The sequence below is a fragment of the Triturus cristatus genome, chromosome 12, assembly GCF_964204655.1.
Source record: "Triturus cristatus chromosome 12, aTriCri1.1, whole genome shotgun sequence".
Taxonomy (NCBI): Eukaryota; Metazoa; Chordata; class Amphibia; order Caudata; family Salamandridae; genus Triturus; species Triturus cristatus.
In genome coordinates, this window is record NC_140595.1 from 636,766,955 (window position 1) to 636,788,703 (window position 21,749).

General features: G+C 48.4%; 1 protein-coding gene across 1 annotated transcript in view; it reads left to right on the top strand.

Annotated features, from left to right (window-relative positions):
• Nucleotides 1–21,749, top strand: part of ZCCHC14 (zinc finger CCHC-type containing 14) — a 680,296-nt gene that overhangs the window by 634,649 nt on the left and 23,898 nt on the right. The window lies entirely within an intron of this gene.

Consider the following 21,749-nt stretch of genomic DNA (forward strand, 5'->3'; position numbering starts at 1 on the left):
TACATTGATGAATTCTTGATTTACTCCTCATCCATGCAAGAACACGAAATTCATGTTGGGAGCGTCCTCGAACGTTTGCGAGACAACCATTTGTACTGTAAGTTAGATAAGTGCCATTTCCATACTCAATTAGTAAGCTTCCAAGGATTCATGGTGTCCCCACAGGAAATCAGTATGGACCCACAGAAGGTAGAAGCTATTACTCGTTGGCAAGCACCACAAACTGTTAAAGAGATGCAGAGTTTCCTTGGCTTCGCCAATTTCTATAGACGCTTTATTGGCAATTTGTCCGATTTAGCCTCCCCAGTAACTAGGTTCTTGAAAAAAGGGTTTAAGTTTCAATGAACCCCTGAGGCAGATGAGTCCTTTATTAAACTGAAGGAAGCCTTCACACAAGCGCCCATACTAAGGCATCCAGATCCTTCACGACCCTTTGTGGTTGAGGCAGATGCATCTCAAGTGGCAGTAGGAGGGGTTCTTTCTTAGTCAGATCCAAGCACATGACGTCTTCATCATGTAGCTTATTTTTCACGTAAATTGGCCTCGGCTGAAATGAATTACACTATAGGAGACAAGGAACTATTAGCCATAAAAAGGATCTTTGAGGAGTGGAGGCAATATCTGTTAGGGGCCAATCATAGGATAACAGTCCTCATGGACCATCGCAACCTGCAATTTCTGAAATCCGCAAGGGCTCTATCTATGCGACAACTACGTTGGACTCAATTTTTTTGTGATTACGACTTCATTATACAGTTCCAAGCAGGGAAAAAGAACGGGAAAGCTGATGCTCTATCCCGCCTAGGAAACAAACTCCTAGAACCACTAGGTGAGCATCCCCCTATAATTGCTAGAGAGCGAATAATTGGTGCTCTGTATTCTGAAGACGACTTCTTAAAGACAGTTAAGGAGGTACAAGCATCCGCAGCTATGAAAGAGCCAGTCGGTACCTAAACATTCACTAAAACGCAAGACCTGTTCAACGTCCAAGGGGGTTTAGAACTTCCCACCCACAATCTGAGGTTACAGGCTTTAGAGTGGAGTCACGCTTGTCCTCTCGCTGGACACCCAGGGTACAAGAAAACACTGGACTAACTAAAGAGACACTTTTGGTGGTCAGCATGGGTAGGGACACAAAGCAATATATCCAGAAATGTCATGTGTGTGCACAAGGGAAAGCCTCTCACCAAGCCCCTGAGGGGTTGTTACAGCCATTACCCACTCCGCCTAGTCCCTGGCATACAGTATCCTTGGACTTCATAGTGGACTTACCAAAAACTGCCCAAGGGAACACTACTCTCCTTGTTGTTGTAGACTTATTGACTAAGATGGCCCGTTTTTTTCCATTGAAGGCACTTCCCACGTCCCGAGTGTTAGCTTCTGTATTTGTTCAACATGTCGTACGCTTATATGGTCTTCCTTCTGTACTGGTGTCTGACAGGGGGCTCAATTCATTTGTAGCTTTTGGAGGGGGTTAGGAGCTCTGTTGCAGATAAACGTACTGTTATCCTCGAGCCATCACCCTCAGACAGACGGTCAAACTGAGAAAATGAACCAGTGTTTTGAACAGTATGTTAGGTACCAAGTCTTACTCTCTTTCTGATTGGGATGAGATGGTGTGGATTGCTGAGTTTTCATATAACAACAGTTGCCACTCTTCCACTGCTTATTCCCCTTTTTACTGTACTTACGGTTTTCACCCACGAACCATGCTATCCCCGCTTCCTTCCTCTTGTTCTACCCCTGCAGCCGTAGACTTTGTAAAAGAGATACAAGGTATACACAAGACAGCACAGTTAAACTTGGATAAGGCTAAGGCAAGCTATAAAGAAAGAGTGGATTTCCACAGACGCACAGAGCCTGGATACAGTCAAGGGGACGGAGTGTGTTTATCAACAAAGAATCTTGCACTGAGAGGGTTTTGCAAATTCAAATCCTGGTATATAGGCCCATACAGGATAAGCAAGGTGGTAAATCGTGTCGCGATGAAGTTGGACCGTCCGGCCTCACTAAAGATACATCTGGTGTTTCATCTTTCTCTTCTGAAACCAGTAGCACCTGGCTTGCGCCTCCCTGACGTCCCAGCCCCTGTGATGGTGAACAACGAACCAGAATATGAGGTTGGGCTATCATCGATTCACGTAGAGTGAGACGCAGGCTCCAGTATTTGATACATTGGAAGGGTTTTGGTGTTGAGGAATGCACTTGGGAGCTGGCTAGTCAGGTACACGCCCCTCGGTTCTTGCGTTTGTTTCACAGGAGACATCCTTATAAACCCAAGTCGGTATGGGGGTCCACTGGAGGGGGGGGGGTGAACCGTCATGACTGCCGGTCCCGGGGGGACCGGCGAACTACAAGTATGGCCGACGCACGGGGACACGCATGCCCCGTGGTTGGCCAGACAGATCAAAACGCAGCTAATCCTGAGCAGTAACGCTTCGCGTTCCTGCCTCGGGAGAGTGTTGCTTTCCTTCCGGGTCGCTCACCCTGCACTTCCGGGGCATCTGGTTCCTCGTCTACGTCCTGCTTCGCCGCGTTGTTGCTCCTGCCCGGGTCTCCTCTTCTTGGTGTGCCTGTTCCGAGCTCATCTTCCGTGTGGTGGGCTCAGTTTCTCTGATCTCCCGCTACCTGAAGGAATAGACAGAAAATATAGCTGCATTGCCAAAGAAGTCGGTAACAGCGCTTTGCACTGACTTTAATTTCTATATTACTTGCCGCTGTGTATACTTATCTGATTCAGTGTTTCTGATGCTGTGGATATCCATTCAATTGTTCTGGGCTTTAGTTACCTATTACATAGAATAATAAGACATTAGTTAGTTATGCCTGAATGCTAAGGTGAAACTTTTTGTTTGGCCAGTTTGGAAACTACTTTGTTTTGGGAATTACATTACGTAAAGAGAAGCTTTGTTATTAGGTGGGTTCCTTAGCATAGGACATCCTCTACCGTTTCACTCCTTTTACTTGAGTCTCCCACCAACTAAGCAGTTCCTTGTTTTCCCTCCAGACCCATGCCTTACAACCCCAGTTACCTGAATTACTTGGAAGAAGGGAAACCCTAAGGTATGGAGTAACACCATTAGAGAGAATAAGTGGTAGAAGGTGATTCCTTCCACATACTTACTAGTTCTCTGTTCTTCTCTCTTGTCTACAGATTCTGTGCCTTGTCTTGACTGATTATGTTGCAGCCTGGGGTGTGACGTGGGATCCCTTGTCTCTCTCCTTGTTTTGTTTCCCTTCTTGCCCAGGTTACCGTTGTCACTTTGACCTTGTTGGGTGCAATAGGTGATTCAGGGAAGTTGCGGATCTTTTTTCATGTCCATGACGTTCCTGCGGAAATATTGTTAAAACCGAACATATTGACTCCCTCGCTCCCCTTAAAGAATACTTTTTAGGCAGAAAAAAACCCACTGCCCCCTGGTTCTCAGATAGGCTAAGGAAGCTTAGATAATCCTGCCGCCATCCAGAAAGGATCTGGCGCCGACATTACAACCCAATTGAAAGAGACCTCCATAAAAAGAAATGAGCTGATTACAAATCTGCTATCAAAGAGGAAAAGTCCCTTTTCTACTCTCGATTGACAGAATCTCTTAGATCTTCTAAAGAACTATTCACTGTAATTAATTCTCGTTCCTCTCCTCCCGTCTCTGCTTATATCGACAGTTCACAGGACAAGATGGCTAAATATTTTCATTCTAAGACTTCAGAAATATACTCTTCACTGGGCAATCTCAATTCAGAGCTGGTTAATACAGCGTCTACTATCAGCTTTGTTCTCATTCACTCCCCCCTTCCCAATGAGGGTGAAGCAAAATTAGTCGCCTTCCCCTCCTTGTCCTCAGAGCTTACCGATCGTCTTCTTGGGGGCATTACTTCTGGTTGTCCCCTGGAACCTTGCCCCCTGAAGATTATGAAATTAGGAAGGAAGATGATTGTCCCTCACCTTACCTCTGTGCTTAATGCAGCCATCTCATTGGGGCAATACTTTCACACTTGGAAAACAGCGGTGGTTAAACCGTTACTAAAAAGAAAGGCCACTCTGGATCCCTCTGAACTAAAAAACTACTGGCCTATTTCCTTGCTACCAGTACCAACTAAGGTTTTGGAAAAGCATCTAAATCTTCATCTTAGCTCCTATTTGGAGCAATATTGTTTGCTTGATGGCTCCCAACATGGGTTTAGAAGTGGCCATAGCCCAGAGACCGCTTTAACGTCTGCAATAAACGACATACGCATCCAGGTGGATGCTGGGTACACCTCTCTTCTAATCCTCTTAGACCTAGCTGCGGTTTTTGACACCATCTCGCCTACGAGACTGGTTCGCCATCTTAGTGAGATTGGGGTCACTCGGGCCGCTCTGATGCGTCTGTCCTCATTTCTTACGGACCGGTCAAAAAAGTTAAAATTGGATCACTTCCTTTCTGACGCCACTCATACCTTCTGCGGAGTCCCACAGGGTTCATCACTGAGTCCAACCCTATTTAATATATATGTCGCTCAGTTGGCCAAGGTTATTAGATACTTTGGGCTAGAGGCACTGTCCTATGCGGATGACACACAAATTATTGTGTCAATTACCAAGAGCGTTGAGGCGTTTGCTGCAACCTTTAAGAGCTGCATGCAGGCCATGGCCTCCTGGATGGTAGAAGACCATCTGCGACTCAATGATGACAAGAGAGAAGTCTTGATATTTGGTGGCCAACAATCCATTTGGTCCCACTCCTGGTGGCCTGAAATGCTCCGCTCCGTTCCCAGTCCAGCTCCAACTGCAAAGAATCTTGGTGTTACGGTTTTCTCTCCTTTAATCCCCAGATCAACAGAACGGTCTCCACCTGTTTTGGCATCATCAGGATACTTAGGAAGATCTTTCCTTGTCTCTCCCTTTCTTCCAGAAAGAAGGCAGTGGTGGCCTTGGTCCTGTCCAGATTGGATTATTGTAATGTGCTCTATCTGGACATCAACAAGGGTTCCATCTACAAACTGTAGCCTGTACAGAATGCAGCGGCCAGACTTGCAATGGATCTTCCCAAATTCCAGTCTTTTGTGGCATCCATTTATAGATTACACTGGCTTCCTTTGGGAAAGAGAATTCTGTTCAAGACCCTTTGCCTTGTCCGTAAGGCTTTTCACAACTCGGGCCCGAAAGCATGAAACGGCTCTTACTACGATATGCCGTACCAAACATTTGCGGTCGGTCAGCAAAAACTGGCTGGTAGTTTCCAGGTTCAAGAGAGCTAGATCGGGGGGGTGGGGGGTGGAGAGCTTTTTCTGTTGCTGCTTCTAAGCTCTGGAATTCCCTCCCCCTATTGATCTCTGGGCAAGACTCTTAATTTTTGTTTCGTAAAGCATTAAAAATATGGCTTTTCACCCTTTAGTCATTGGGTCACTTCTCTGCTCCTCTCACCTCTGGACCTATCCGTAGCGCCTTGACGCCTTGGACAAAGTTCTCACTTTAAAAGACTTATATTTATATATTCACAAGGCCAATAGCTCAGGCATTGCGGAGACCTATTGGCTTTGCAAATGCTAGTTTTATATTAGTTAGTCACTCCTATGTAGGCCTTGTAGTTTGGGTATTTAAAAGTGGGACATGTACTTGACTTGGTGCCAGCGGGCTGAAGAAACAGTTTATAAGAGTAGGGGGTATGTTAAAAAATGGGAAAGAAAATAGGCACCCTGGCGAAGATACAGAGGGTTGTGCGTGGGAGAATGATATGCAACAGCCAAAATGGGGCGGAGTGGCGGTTGGTAGTGGGGACCCGGGCCAAGACACTTGCTACACAAATTTATCATGGTATGTAGATCTACCTGGGTAAACCTTTTCATGTGTTCTAGTCTCCTGTTCCCTCAAGAGTATTATTATTGATGTACTGCATCAACCTCACTGTGTACCAATGCAAGTGATTCCTGTAAAGTATGGTCTTTTGAGCAATGTTAATAAAAAAGAGTTTTAAAAAATAAAAAAATAAAAGCAAAAGTGGGACATGTAGAAAAATAATGTTACCATGTCGCTAAAGTGACAAGGTTCAAAAAAAGATTTCACTGTGGCCAGCCCAGCTGTCCTGTGTAGAAAACCAGAGAACAGATTAAAATAGTAATACTGTATCTCGGGAATGGGACCATTTATGAAAATAATTAAATGGTTATTAAATAATCTAATTCAGTGGTGAAGTCTAACATTTAATAAATATTAAGAAAAAGTAGCTTTTAGAAAGTTACCCATTACCTGCATGGACTGTCAGAAGGTTAATTAGCATAAGCCTCTTCCAGCCCTTAGCCTGTGATCAGCCTTAAATTAGTGTGAAAAGGGTATGAAATGTCTCCCAGGAGCCAACAGTAGGCTCACCTGAATGGGCAGTGACAACTCCTATGAGCTCAACCAAATATTCAGAGTGGGGGCTGTGGTCCTCCTTTTGACAGCTCAGTGTCAAATCCTGCTTGACAAGTCTGTTCAGCCACATATAACACTTGGGGCACAATTAAAAGGGAGAGAACAGGATTCTTGTAGATCCCCCTGTATGTTTGCTAAAGGACTTCACTTTTGTCCCACCAGACTGTCTCCAGGTTTGTTGTGGATATGGTGCTTGCCTCAAACCTGAGGACTAGACCTCACCTCTAGTCCTCGTATTTAACGGGTGAGCATTTGGATTTTCCATTGTGAAGATCTTTCTATAACAACATAATTGTACTTTATGATAAAGAGACACAGATATATTTTTTACTGAACTTGCAATCTTATTGTTTTCTAGATGTCCTATACATATTCTAAATAATGAGGGTCAGAACAAAGTCAAATATATCCCATCAGTATGTATATTTATTTTTGACATTCAAGAAAAATAATTGCAGTAGCGAAGAACTTGTTGTAGCGAGGTCCTGCAAAAAGCCGGGGAGAATTATCCCATTGGCTGAAACATGTCGACCATATATCAGCAGTGAATTGTTTAAACTGCTTTTTGCTCCTGCACTGCTTTTACGTAGGAACGCAATTGAGATTATTGAAAAGAATAGATTTTCTGTTTTCTCTTGCTAATCCTATTTTATTCACACTATTTCTTGCACTGCATTCTTTTCATTTGGTAATTAGTTTGAAAGGTTTAAATATAAAGTTTAGACCTTCTCTTATGATCTTTCCTTTTCCTCTGATGAGAACCTAATGAGAGGAACTCTTTCGATATTCCTCCGAATTTGACGGAAGAAAGAAGAGTTGTTTGGAACCCCAAATGACGACACTGGTCACTTTGGTGAAATAATGGGAGACCAATAATCCTAAATGGGTTCCTATCAATTTGTTTTCTGGATCTTTTCCTCTTTGATTGCACTCAGATTATTTGTATCTTCTGTGTTTTTATTCTAGAAGTGTATCTAGAGTAACAGTTGTAGCCATTGACCACGGATTACTTCTATTGTTTTGTGATTAATGGAATTGGGGGACTTATTCTGTTTGAGTCCGTTTGAGTCTATAAAATTCCCTCAGACCCCTTATAGTGTGTTCTTGTCTATGGCACTGCCCAGGTAGGTGAAGGCCTCCACTTTTTCTAGTGCATCGCCTGCAAGAGTGACTGCAGTTGTGCTGGCCGTGTTAGCCTTCAGGTTCTTGGTTTATACCCTGTGGATGTTGAAGCCACATTGTCGGTGTTAGAATGGGGACCCTCTGGTTGGCACAGGTAGGTACTTGTGACAAGCAGCGGTCCCTTCTTCTATTCAGGGCGAGAGAATTACCCCTTCAGAACAACCCCTGCTCACCCTATAGGTAGTGTGGCGCGAGCAGTCAGGGCTAAACTTCAGGGCGCTGTCGGTTAAGCATTTACAATAACACACAGTAAATCACAACGATCCTCCACAAACGGACACCAGGCGTAAGTTGTATCAAAAATACGGATGCTTACGCAGGCATGTACAAGACCATCAATAACGGTTGCGAAATGGAAGCCACGAGATGATAATTAGGCACTGTTCTTTTCTTTGGTAACTTATTCGATCACGAGCGCTTCACAGGGCTCGGTTGAGTCGGTCCAGTCACGATGATGCGCAGTGTACCCGGGGTACAGTGATACGGGGAAATCAGAACGTTGCGGACCCCGAGTCCGATAGAGAGTTCACTGTACCTGGGAACGTGCGATGTGCTTGGACGAGTCTTCGGGGGAGATGCAGGTTCTGCACCTCGCGTGTCTCCGGATCAAGAATTCAGCGGGCGGCTCTCGGTAGACAGGTGCGGCCCAGGGCCTCCGACACGGACTGTGCGGGAGGTCACTGCGGAGGGCGGCACGGTCAGACTCAGGCTGGGAGGTGAAGCGGGGCGGCCGGATACGTTACGACGTACGGGCGGCCGTCCGAGGCTTGATTTCACTTCCCAATTAGAAATCCGGCGGGAGGGCGAGAGGGCACCAGGCACGCTCCAGTGGCAGGCAGGTGACAGGGAAGCGGGGCGGCCAGACTCGATGGGTCCAGAGCGACTCAGGCAGAGCGGGGCTCTCGGCGAGGGGAGGCGGCCAGGCTTCTGGGTGTCACGGCCCTAGGAGGGGTGGCAAGGTGCGCAGAGCACTCCGGCGGGAGAAAGCACACGGCTCGAGTTCTCAGACGAGCGGAGACACGGTGAACCCACTGGTCCTGGGGTCAGTTCAGGGGGCAAGCTCTTCTTCCAAGCCCTTGGAGATAGTTGAAGAACAAGGTGCAAAAGTCTCTTTCAGTCTTTTTCCTCTCCTTCCTCAGCAAGGCACCTACTGCAGGCCAATCCCCCAGGTCAGGGAAAGTTACTCCTCCTTCAGCTTTTTCCAGGTCCTTCTAGTCGGGCAGAGTTCCTTCGTGGTTCAATCTGGATCTGATTTCTTAGGAGCCAGGCTCCTACTTTTATACAGTGATTATCTTGTTCTTTAGCGCCAGGGGGCCTGGGCCTGGCTCAGTCCAGTTTTGGAGCACTCTGTTGTGGTGACTCGGCTTGTTCCTTTCAGCAGCAGGGCAGAGACATCAGCCGCTCCACAGGGGGCGGAGCCGGCTTTGTGGTGGCAGAGCACAGGTCTATTCAAGAGTCAAGGTGTACTCCTCCCACCCATCCTGGTGTAATCTCTCTACCCACCACCTGGCAGCCAACCTGTCTCCTGGAATCCCCCAGCCCTGCTCTTGTACTGTTGCTAGGCAGAACACACACCCACAGCAGAGGCGGACTGAGATGGTCAGGCACGCAAAGGCTAACTTTCTGAAAGTAGCATTTGCAAACCCAGGATATTAAAATAACCTTTACTAAAAGATGTATTTTATTACCCCGAGTTCAGGCATACTAAACATGACTTTCTACCATGCTCTCTGAGTACACTGGGGTCACAGCGTGTAGCGATCCCAGCAGCCCATACTGGCCTATGGAGAGCAGGTAGCCTTCAATAGTGAAAAACGAAAATGGTTGTAATTCACTATTAAGACATGCCACACACATCAGGGCATGTCCTACCTTATGCCTACAATGCACCCTGCGCTTGGGCCTACCAGAGGGGTGACTAACATGTAGTTAAGGGAAGGTTTAGGGACTGGCAAGTGGGGACACTTGCTCAGTCAGCCCGACGGTACCAGACCGCGCGCAGGTTCTGCAGTGGCAGATCCTAGACACATTTTACCCCGCTGCTTCGGTGGGTGGCACAATCAGTGCTGCAAGCCCACTAGCAGCATTTGGATATACAAGCCCTTGGCACCCCTGGTGCACTCTACTAGGGACTGACAGTAAACCAAATATGCCAAACGTGGAAGTCAATTCACATAATACATTTTACCATAGGGAGCACTTGCACTGTGGCACTGGATGGCAGTGGCACAGTGCCCTGAGCAGCTAACACCAACACAAAAACACATTGAGGCACAGACAAAAATGGAAGGGTGACCCACGCCAATGGTGCCAGGTCTAACACGTGTCCCCTCCAGCTGAAAAGTGGGGAGAACTACCCTACCCCAGGGAGTTCTTCATCACTAAGGCGGAAAAACCTGGACAGACCGTCAGCATTGGCGTGATCTGTGCCAGGGCGATGCTCCACCGGAAAGTCCATACCCTGTAGGGAGATGGACCACCTCAACAGTTTTGGGTTCTCACCCCTCATTTGCATCAACCATCTGAGGGGCCTGTGGTCGGTCTGAACCCGGAAGTGAGACCCAAACAAGTAGGGTCTTAGCTTCTTCAGCGCCCAGACCACAGCAAATGCTTCTCGTTCTATCGCACTCCACCTTTGTTCCCGGGGAAGTAGCCTCCTGCTAATAAAGGCTACTGGTTGGTCAAAGCCCTCCTCAGTGATCTGTGAGAGAACAGCCCCTACACCATGCTCTGATGCATCCGTCTGCACCAGGAACTCTTTGGAGAAGTCAGGAGCCAAGAGCACGGGCGCCGTGCACATGGCAGTTTTCAGGGTGTCGAAGGCTTTCTGACAGGTGTCAGTCCATATCACTTTTCTGGGCTGCTTCTTCGAAGTCAGCTCTGTCAAGGGGGCAACGATGCTGCCATATCCCTTGACAAACCTCCTGTAGTACCCGGTGAGTCCTAAAAAGGCCCTCACCTCCGTCTGGGTCTTTGGGGGCTCCCAAGCCAGGATGGTTTCAACTTTGGGTTGGAGGGGCGCCACCTGGCCGCTCCCCACTTGGTGTCCCAAGTACACCACTGAACCCTGCCCGATCTGACACTTGCTTGCCTTGATCGTGAGGCCTGCCTTGCGCAGCGCCATCAACACTTCCCAAAGATGTTGCAGGTGTTCTTTCCATGTGCCGCTGAACACTGCGATGTCATCCAGGTATGCCGCGCTGAACTCGGTCAGCCCAGCCAACACCTGGTTGACCAACCTCTGGAAGGTGGCAGGGGCATTCTTCATCCCAAAGGGCATCACCCGGAACTGGTAATGCCCATCTGGTGTAGAGAATGCGGACCTCTCTTTGGCCCCATCAGTTAAGGCGATCTTCCAGTACCCAGACGTTAAATCAAACGTGCTGAGGTACCGTGCAGCCCCTAACCGATCGATGAGCTCATCAGCTCTGGGGATGGGGTGCGCGTCAGTCTTCGTGACTGAGTTGAGTCCTCGGTAGTCCACACAGAACCGGAGTTCGGGCGTGGCACCCGGCGCTGCAGCCTTTGGGACCAAGACCACTGGGCTGGCCCAAGGACTGCTGGAGGACTCAACCATCCATAGAGCAAGCATCTTCGAGACCTCCTCTTTGATGCAGGCTCTGACCCTGTCAGTTACCCGGTAGGCTTTGTGCTTCACAGGTAAGCTGTCTCCTGTATCCACATCATGGACGCACCAATTTGTGATACCAGGAACCAGGGAGAACAGGTCAGGAAACTGCCCCAGCAGCTGGCGGCAGTCACCCTGTTGCTCAGGGGTCAGGGTGGGTGAGAGGTTAACTCCATCCACTGACCCGTCTCGCTCTGAGGCGACCAAGAGGTCAGGAAGAGGCTCGGACTCCTCTTCCGTCCCATCATCGGTGGCCAAGAGCATGCCCACTTCGGACCTCTCCAAGTGGGGCTTCAGTCGATTGACATGTAGGACCCTTAAGGGGTTCCTAGGAGACCGCAAGTTCACCAAGTAGGTGACAGAACTCTTGCGCTCCACAATCTCAAAGGGTCCTGTCCACTTGTCCTGGAGTGCACAAGGCTCCACAGGGGCCAGGACCCACACTTTTTGACCAGGTTGAAGCTCAACCAGAGTGGCATTCTGATCGTACCACCGCTTCATTTCCTCCTGGCTGGCTTCCAGGTTTGCCTCAGCAAGTTGCCTGAAACGCCTAGTCTGGTTCCGGAAAGCCAGCATGTAACTGTATACATTCTGGGGAGGTTTCCTGGGAGATTGCTCCCAGCCTTCCTTGACCAGACTAAGAGGTCCTCGTACTGGGTGGCCGTACAAAAGCTCGAAGGGACTGAACCCTAGAGACTTTTGTGGCACCTCGCGGTACGCAAAGAGAAGGCATGGTAAGAGGACGTCCTACTTACGCCTCATGGGTTCCTCGAGACCCTTAATCATGCCCTTCAGGGTTCGGTTGAAGCGCTCAATCAACCCGTTTCCTTGGGGATGGTAAGGGGTGGTGAACTTGTAGGTCACACCACACTCTTGCCAAAGGGACTTCATATATTTCGATATGAAGTTGGTCCCCCTGTCAGACACCACCTCTAGAGGGAATCCTACTCGTGAGAAAATTCCCATCAGTGCCCGTCCCACCACGGGGGCCGTCACTGTCCTCAGAGGGATGGCTTCAGGGTACCGGGTGGCATGGTCCACCAAGACCAGGATAAACCTGTTGCCCATGGCTGTCTTGGGGTCCAGTGGCCCCACAATGTCAATCCCCACTCGCTGGAATGGGGTACTGACCACAGGGAAAGGTTGGAGTGGAGCTCTCAGCTTCCTTCCACTCTTGCCACTTGCCTGGCAAGTCTGGCATGTCCTGCAGTGAGTGTCAGAACTCCTGCGCATTTGGGGCCAATAAAAGTGGGTGACAAGCCTTTCAAAGGTCTTGTCCTGCCCCAAATGTCCTGCTAACGGTACGTCGTGAGCCAGCCCCAGTAGGAAGGCTCTGAACTTCTGGGGTACCACCAGCGCACGGGCTGACCCAGGTTCAGCAACCTTAGGCTCTGAGTATAGGAGGTTGTTCTCCCAGTAGATCAAGTGAGTTCCGGACTGATCACCATTGGCCTGGGCTGCAGCCTGCTGCCGCATACCCTCAAGAGAGGGGCACTCTTTCTGCTCCCTGCAGAATTCCTCCCTGGTGGGGCCTCCTTCTTGCTGCCAATGGGTCAGCTCAGGCAGGTCCCCCAGTTCGGCTATCTGTTCCCCGGTAGGCTCCAGGGCATCCCCCTCAAGGTCTGCTTCCTCCTGGGCCGTGGGAACTTCAGGAGCCGGTCTCCCGTGCCTCCCTCGCCCTCTCTCTAAGGCCGGTTCCTGGGCCTCTCCCTCAGGCTCCAGGGTTCCTTCAACACCCCTACTGGCTGCCATTGACTGGGTGCTCACGCACGCCCAATCAGGTAAACCCACCATCCGCAGGTGAGTTGTCTTCTCCACCTTTTCCCAAGGGGAGCTCTCCAAATCGTTACCTAGGAGACAATCAACAGGCATGGCCTCTCTCACAGCCACTTGCAGAGTACCAGAGACCCCCCCCCCCACTCAAAGGGAACCTGAGCCATTGGACACTGACTCTCTGTGTTGTCGGCGTTGACAACACGGCAGAATGCGTGTGGGACAACCTGCTCTTGAGACACCAGGTGTCGCTTGACAGCAGTCACACTGGCTCCTGTATCTCTAAGAGCCCCCACCCTTCGGCCATTTATGGTCACCCACTGCCCATACTTTTGAGTATTGGGGGGCAGTTGGGCCTCAGCGACCATCTCACTGTCTCCTAATGAGACTAGGGTCATCTGTACGGGATCCCCCGCCCCTTGGACATCTATCTCCCTCCCCAAGGCTACACTATTCACCTGCTTGGGGGGTGGAGCACCAGAGGGTGCTGGTTTACCATACATGGGGCACTTGGGATCCACGGAAATGTGCCCCAGGTTGTTACACTTGTAACATCTGAGGGGCCCTCTTTGAACAGGGTTACCTGTCGGGCCCCGGTCTGCTTCGGGGGTGGGGGTGGCTGAGAACCTTTCCCTTGGTTCCCTTGGGAATTACTTTGGGGCCCTCTGTAGAACTCCCTCTGTTTACCCTTGTCCCCCCCACTCTTCTGCTGGGGACCCTGAACACCTTTGGCGGGGCCTCCCACAGGACCCTTGTGGACCCTGGTGCTGATCCAGCGGTCCACCTCCTCAGCAAGCTTCCTAGGGTTAGTCAGCTTGCTATCGATCAGGTGCTGGCGTAGCTCAGGAAAACAATTATCCGACAAGTGCTCCCATGCAATTAAATCAAACAGCCCTTTGTAATCCTTCACTTTGCTACCCTTCACCCAACCATCCAGCGCTCTGCAAAAAAAGGTCACATACTCTACATAAGTGGTACCAGGTTTCTTGGTGCAATCCCTAAATCTCTGTCTGTACAATTCAGGAGTTAACCCATACCTTGTCATGAGAGCCTCCTTCATGTGTGGATAGGATGTCTTGACCTCCGAGGGGAGATCCAGCAGTGTATCCCGCCCTTCACTCAGGAACCTTCCCCACAACCCCGCTCCCCAATCTTTCTCAGGGACCCGGTGGGAGGACATGGCTACTTCATAGGCCCTGAACCACTGCCCAATATCATCCTGCTTATAATATTCTTTGACTACATCTTTAGGAATGTGCACCCTTGACTCTGTTGAATTGCTGCCACCAGAGGGTGAGTTGTCTAAACTCCTGGCCTCATTTTTACCTCATGCTCCATGGCCAGTCTTTGCCTTTCCATCTCCATTTGCAGTTTTGCCATCTCCACCTCATGTGCTCGTGCAGCACTCCTGTCGGCCATCTCCTCTGGCGACAGGCCTCTGCTAGGCTCACAAACACCTTCGGGGGTATCACCTCCCGTGCATTCTCTGGGAACTTTGATTCGTGCCAGGCTCTCAGCGCTTTCACGTACTGATCCTTGGTGCCAAGTCCACTTTGCTTAATTCTGTACTTGGAGAGATATCCTTTCAGGACATCATTTGTGCACTTCCTCAGTGCCTCTGGCTCCCAATCGATGTCATCCACTCCAGAGAATACAGAGGACGCTCCGCCTCCACTGACTGAGCTCGGCATGGTTTCTTAAAGTGGAGATTCTTCTTTAGCAACAACTGTCAATCAATCTGTGGCTGCGTTATAGGTCTGCTCTACGTGGTGATCAATAATTCACTGTATGTAAATCATAAATGCAAATTCGAAATCCCACCGCTGCCACCAATGTTAGAATGGGGACCCTCTGGTTGGCACAGGTAGGTACTTGTGACAAGCAGCGGTCCCTTCTTCTATTCAGGGCGAGAGAATTACCCCTTCAGAACAACCCCTGCTCACCCTATAGGTAGTGTGGCGCGAGCAGTCAGAGCTAAACTTCAGGGCGCTGTCGGTTAAGCATTTACAATAACACACAGTAAATCACAACGATCCCCCGCAAACTCACACCAGGCGTAAGTTGTATCAAAAATACGGATGCTTTATATAAAAGATTCTTTGTTACGCAGGCATGTACAAGACCATCAATAACGGTTGCGAAATGGAAGCCACGAGATGATAATTAGGCACTGTTCTTTTCTTTGGTAACTTATTCGATCACGAGCGCTTCACAGGGCTCGGTTGAGTCGGTCCAGTCACGATGATGCGCAGTGCACCCGGGGTACAGTGATACGGGGAAATCAGAACGTTGCGGACCCCGAGTCCGATAGAGAGTTCACTGTACCTGGGAACGTGCGATGTGCTTGGACGAGTCTTCGGGGGAGATGCAGGTTCTGCACCTCGCGGGTCTCCGGATCAAGAATTCAGCGGGCGGCTCTCGGTAGACAGGTGCGGCCCAGGGCCTCCGACACGGACTGTGCGGGAGGTCACTGCGGAGGGCGGCACGGTCAGACTCAGGCTGGGAGGTGAAGCGGGGCGGCCGGATACGTTACGACGTACGGGCGGCCGTCCGAGGCTTGATTTCACTTCCCAATTAGAAATCCGGCTGGAGGGCGAGAGGGCACCAGGCACGCTCCAGTGGCAGGCAGGTGACAGGGAAGCGGGGCGGCCAGACTCGATGGGTCCAGAGCGACTCAGGCAGAGCGGGGCTCTCGGCGAGGGGAGGCGGCCAGGCTTCTGGGTGTCACGGCCCTAGGAGGGGTGGCAAGGTGCACAGAGCACTCCGGCGGGAGAAAGCACACGGCTCGAGTTCTCAGACGAGCGGAGACACGGTGAACCCACTGGTCCTGGGGTTCAGTTCAGGGGGCAAGCTCTTCTTCCAAGCCCTTGGAGATAGTTGAAGAACAAGGTGCAAAAGTCTCTTTCAGTCTTTTTCCTCTCCTTCCTCAGCAAGGCACCTACTGCAGGCCAATCCCCCAGGTCAGGGAAAGTTACTCCTCCTTCAGCTTTTTCCAGGTCCTTCTAGTCGGGCAGAGTTCCTTCGTGGTTCAATCTGGATCTGATTCCTTAGGAGCCAGGCTCCTACTTTTATACAGTGATTCTTTTGTTCTTTAGCGCCAGGGGGCCTGGGCCTGGCTCAGTCCAGTTTTGGAGCACTCTGTTGTGGTGACTCGGCTTGTTCCTTTCAGCAGCAGGGCAGAGACATCAGCCGCTCCACAGGGGGGGGAGCCGGCTTTGTGGTGGCAGAGCACAGGTCTATTCAAGAGTCAAGGTGTACTCCTCCCACCCATCCTGGTGTAATCTCTCTACCCACCACCTGGCAGCCAACCTGTCTCCTGGAATCCCCCAGCCCTGCTCTTGTACTGTTGCTAGGCAGAACACACACCCACAGCAGAGGCGGACTGAGATGGTCAGGCACGCAAAGGCTAACTTTCTGAAAGTAGCATTTGCAAACCCAGGATATTAAAATAACCTTTACTAAAAGATGTATTTTATTACCCCGAGTTCAGGCATACTAAACATAACTTTCTACCATGCTCTCTGAGTCCACTGGGGTCACAGCGTGTAGCGATCCCAGCAGCCCATACTGGCCTATGGAGAGCAGGTAGCCTTCAATAGTGAAAAACGAAAATGGTTGTAATTCACTATTAAGACATGCCACACACATCAGGGCATGTCCTACCTTATGCCTACAATGCACCCTGCGCTTGGGCCTACCAGAGGGGTGACTAACATGTAGTTAAGGGAAGGTTTAGGGACTGGCAAGTGGGGACACTTGCTCAGTCAGCGCGACGGTACCAGACCGCGCGCAGGTTCTGCAGTGGCAGATCCTAGACACATTTTACCTCGCTGCTTCGGTGGGTGGCACAATCAGTGCTGCAAGCCCACTAGCAGCATTTGGATATACAAGCCCTTGGCACCCCTGGTGCACTCTACTAGGGACTGACAGTAAACCAAATATGCCAAACGTGGAAGTCAATTCACATAATACATTTTACCATAGGGTGCACTTGCACTGTGGCACTGGATGGCAGTGGCACAGTGCCCTGAGCAGCTAACAACAACACAAAAACACATTGAGGCACAGACAAAAATGGAAGGGTGATCCACGCCAATGGTGCCAGGTCTAACAGTCGGTCTTCTGTTGCATTTGCAGATGGGTATGGGAGAGTAGGGCGAGCATTTCTGCAAAGTCAAGGTTGCCAAGCTGTGTCCAATGTGTCCCCTGAATCCCATTTCTTCTGGCTGTGAATGTCTTCATGATCCAGTCTGTGGGCAGCAGGAAGAGAAAAGGTGAGAGCAAATAACCTGGCGTACTCCGGTCCTCACTTGGAATGCTTCCTTGAGTTGTTCTCTACGAACTATTGTGCAGGTAATTCACTCGTTGGAGTTCCTGATGACCTTACAAATTTATCTGGCACATCGTAGTGTCAGAGGAGTTTCTAGGGGATCTCTTTGTCCATGCTGTTGAATGCCTTCTCGTAGTCAAAGTTGACATAGAGGTGGGAGTTCCATTCCATCGTTGGCTAAATGATAATGCATAGTTTTGCAATCTGGTTTTTATAGGATCTATCTTTACGGAAGCCAGCTTGCTGGTCTCCCAACTGGTAGTCGACTTGTTCCTAGGTTCTGTTCACGATGACTCTGTTCAACACTTTACCTGGGCTTAATAGAAGCGTTGTCCCTCTGTAGTTTGCGCAGTTGCTCCAAACACCTTTTTGGTCGGTCCTGATGAGATATCCCTCCTTCCAGTCTGATGGAACAGTTTCCTCTTCCCAGAACATTCCAGACATGGGGTAGAGCAGGCTTCTCCTAAGAGTAGCTCTTGAGCTACTAGTAGCTCTCCAACTACCTGTAAGTAGCTCTCCTGCTTGCAGCCTAAGACAACTAAATTAGAAGCTTGTGCTTGGTGGTGTTAATATATGCATATCAAACTTGAAAAACATGTATTTGAGAAGAAAATGTGTGTATTTTCAGAACTCGTACGCGGATGTGTGGTGAAGAATGGCTGGATTTTGTAAATATATTTTAAGCTGATATTGGAGTGAGAGAAATCAAACTGTGTTGGAGATATTAATTACTGACATTATTAACACAATGCCAGGGGCTTGGAGCTATGCTATTATGTATTTCCCATGTAGAGGCATTTCACTGTGACAAAGCATCGTTACGTTACTGCTAGCAATAAACAGTTTTTGTTTTATTCATTTGGCAGGCACCATGGCGTTCGGAGTGCTTAGGATTTCAAACAAGTATAATCACTTTAGACTTTTTAACAGTATAATGAATCTAAGGCTTTTTAGGATATTTTAAAGGGAAGCTTGCTTTTAGACAATTTTAGAAGTAATATTTTAATCTTTTATTCCTTTTATGGTATGCTGGCTTTTTAGGTAGTTTTTATATATCGACCGTTAGTATGAGGAGTGGGTGTTATATTCCTGAGTTAGGCCCATGTTGCTAAGCAGCTTATTTCTTACATTGCCCTAGAAAAAAACATTTTAGCTGTGAACTTTTGCACACATTTGCATGCACGACAATGTTGGATTAGTTTCTCTGAAATTACTTTGTTTACACATCCAGTTTCGCACAGCAATATCACGACGTCTTGAACATCTTGTACTAGGCCTCTCTACGCACTGGATACAAAAGTCGTCCTATCTTCATCCATGAGGCGACAAGGCTATCTACATATCCATAACATCACTAATCTAACGTGCACATTGCGAGGCAGCCTTTTATTATAAATAATAGACATCCCGATAGATTGGTAGAGGAGGTACTTCCGCTGACACCGAGGGTCCTTGTACGCAGAGAAATCACCATGCAGCAACCTGAGATCTCATGAGGGGTGTTCAGTTCATGACCAAGAGAGGGTCCTTCACTCTATCCCATCAGGTAATGGGGTTGGATCGTCCCTTTGGGGGGATTCTTGGCTCTACACCTACACACACTCTAGGTACACTTAGAGTAGGGTTCGCCTAGTAGGAGTACGCTAGATTACTGTCTTGTTTATAAACTTTATATGCATGCATATATTCATTGCTTCAGCACCATGGCAAAAATGTATCTACTTTTCACTCTCTTGGTGCTAGTAATCTCATTTATTTGCTTCCGTCTCCTAATCATTGCAGCACATGTATTTTAGACAGGAATAACGTTGGTTCAATAAGTATTATTGAAAATGTCCTACTGTGTATTCTGTATATTTCTCTGAGAATAAGTAAGCACGAGTGAATGGGTGAAAGGTTCTGTACTGTTTCTACGATCCATGAGGGGTCAGGGTTGTCATTAGGCCTGGGCGGTAAATTCTGTTCCGTTCGCGGAATTTGCGGCATTTGGGTAATTTGGCGTTCTGCGGAGAACGCGAAATTGCCCAAAATTCCGCTTTCCGCAACTTTGCGACATTTTTGCTTGTTCGCGTTCTCAAAATGCGTGTTCGCGAGATATTTCTCCCCAAGCACGCAAACAGCGATTGTGAACAGGAAAAAAGCATCGCGAACAAGCAATTCCGCGTGTTCGCGGAATTTCTGCGTGTTCGCGGAGATTTTTTACTTTTTCGCGGAGATTTGCGGAACGCGATTACGCAAATTACGCCCACCCCTAGTTGTCATGGTCAGTGGTTGGCAAAAACTATTCGCACCCTGGTAGGTTAGGGGGGGCTCACGGTGGCACTGTGAGTTAGCTGGTCTCAAGATCCTTCCAGGTAGTATAAGCCTGCCTAAGGGCCGTCACCTCGCTCCATTCATCCTTTCTCCTCAGTCTTGCCCATTCACAAAGCGCTGCACGCATCTCCTCGATGCTGCAGATGCAGCTTGTCTTCACTTCCTTCCATCCTCTACTCCTGTCAGCTGCCAAAATGCTCCATCTTGACAGCTGTCTTAGGTTCATCATAGAGGCTTTGTGTTTTTCATTTTTCTGTATTTATGTATTCACAGTAGCTCTTATTCCATTTACTACCAATTTTTCCTATTGTGTGGAGGGGGGCCGCTGTCCCTCTTCTGTCTCTTCTGAATTTGATTGAGCAGACGGATCCCCTATTTACTGTGATCTAACTTATGCATATAAGGCTGTTTCACTATTGCATTGATTGCAAATTTCAGTTTAATTGGTCGTGCATTCGGGTCAGTGTGACTTTGTCGCAGATTAACTTCCAGAAGCTCCCATTCTGTGCTAGCGCATGTTCATCGTCGTTTTCATGGCGAAAATACTTTGATGGGCTGTTCTGTCCTTTAGAATGACAGTACGGTAAAGAGGTCCCCACGCTTGTTTTCCTGCAGTCTCTTTTAGAGCGCATTTTGTATGTAGTGTTGAATGACCTGACAAGGCATCACTAAAGACCCCAGTGGCTGTTACTATTGAGTTCAATCCGGCTTGGTCCTACATTAATTTAAACCACCCAGTAATACCTTAGGGGTAGTATAGGTGTAATAAGGTGGCATTTGGTTGTTTGAAAGGTTTGCTTACTTCTCTAATGCAGATGTTCCTTGGTAGGGGCTGTAGTGGTTTGGCGTTATGTGCCTTCAAAGAACACTCTGGCTGTACTGTTCGATGCTGTTTTAAGCTAAAATGTCTTGAGTACACCGCAGTCTCCTTTACAGCTCATTGAAGCTCGGACCACTCTGGTCACCTTATCGAATGCCTTGCTCTCTTATTGTCGGTACCACTTTAGAGGCTGTAAAGAAACTCAAGTTTGCTCTCAGAATATTCTAGTATGAATTAGCAAGTTTGTAGTTTTGCGTTGTTTCAGCATTTTGGTGGTACTTTTTTAAAGCTCATTTATGTTTTTTTAAACAAATTTGCAGTTTTAAAATATAGAAACTTAATATGCTCTTAAACTCAATATGTACCTAAAGTTAATGTTTTAAATAGGGGTGTTGAAAGTATACTGTCGCTGATGTTATTATGCATCGTGCTTTGTTGACGTTTTAAAAAACCTTGGTTACTCTGAACGAAAATAACCAGTTCTTGTCCTCACCCACAGCAGCACACCTATACAGCCTAAACCCTTTTCCCATGCTCTTCACGGAAGACAGTGTATAGTGTCCTGTCACTTACTTCCCACCACAGCAAAACCTCAATGACTGGTTTCACTCCCCTAATGATCAAAGTCTTTTCATCCAGAGTCATGCCTGCACTTCACCCCCTAAACTGTGCTATACCCAGTTAACCAACCACACACCCACCCCAAACCCTGTCCAGTAGCTGGATGTCCTTTCACCCCAACCACAAAATATATATGCCGGTTTGTGATGGCACCTCACACCACCAAACCACCCCTTATCTGGTTCAGCAGTTGGGAAATCTCGATAAGGTGTAATTCTGACGGATTCCCAAACACCAAAACCCCAAACCTGGCATCATGCCATACTCCACAACCACCAGAGCCCAATACTTAGTATACCTCCCAAACGCAATGTTACTTACTTGACATCCTTTCACTCACTTCACCCACCAAAAGAAACAGATCTGCGCCGGACACCAGCACTCCATGGACACAGGAACTCCCACTTTATAAGTAGGTGTGCAGCCTAGAGGACTAGTATTTACTTTTTCATTTTTGACTGTACATTTCTTGCATATTGCACTTCATGTCATCCTTTTGCTCCCTGTACCCATTTGAAATAATGTGGTTTTACCTAGTTCAGATGAATTGAAGGGTTGGTTGGCATGTTTAGGAATCGAACATATGAATTACGGCTGACTCACTTACCTGTCAAGGGTATATTAGGGTGTATTCACAGTAGCAGCCACACAGGATTAACCTCTTGATTTTTGGTTTTTGAACATCCGCATC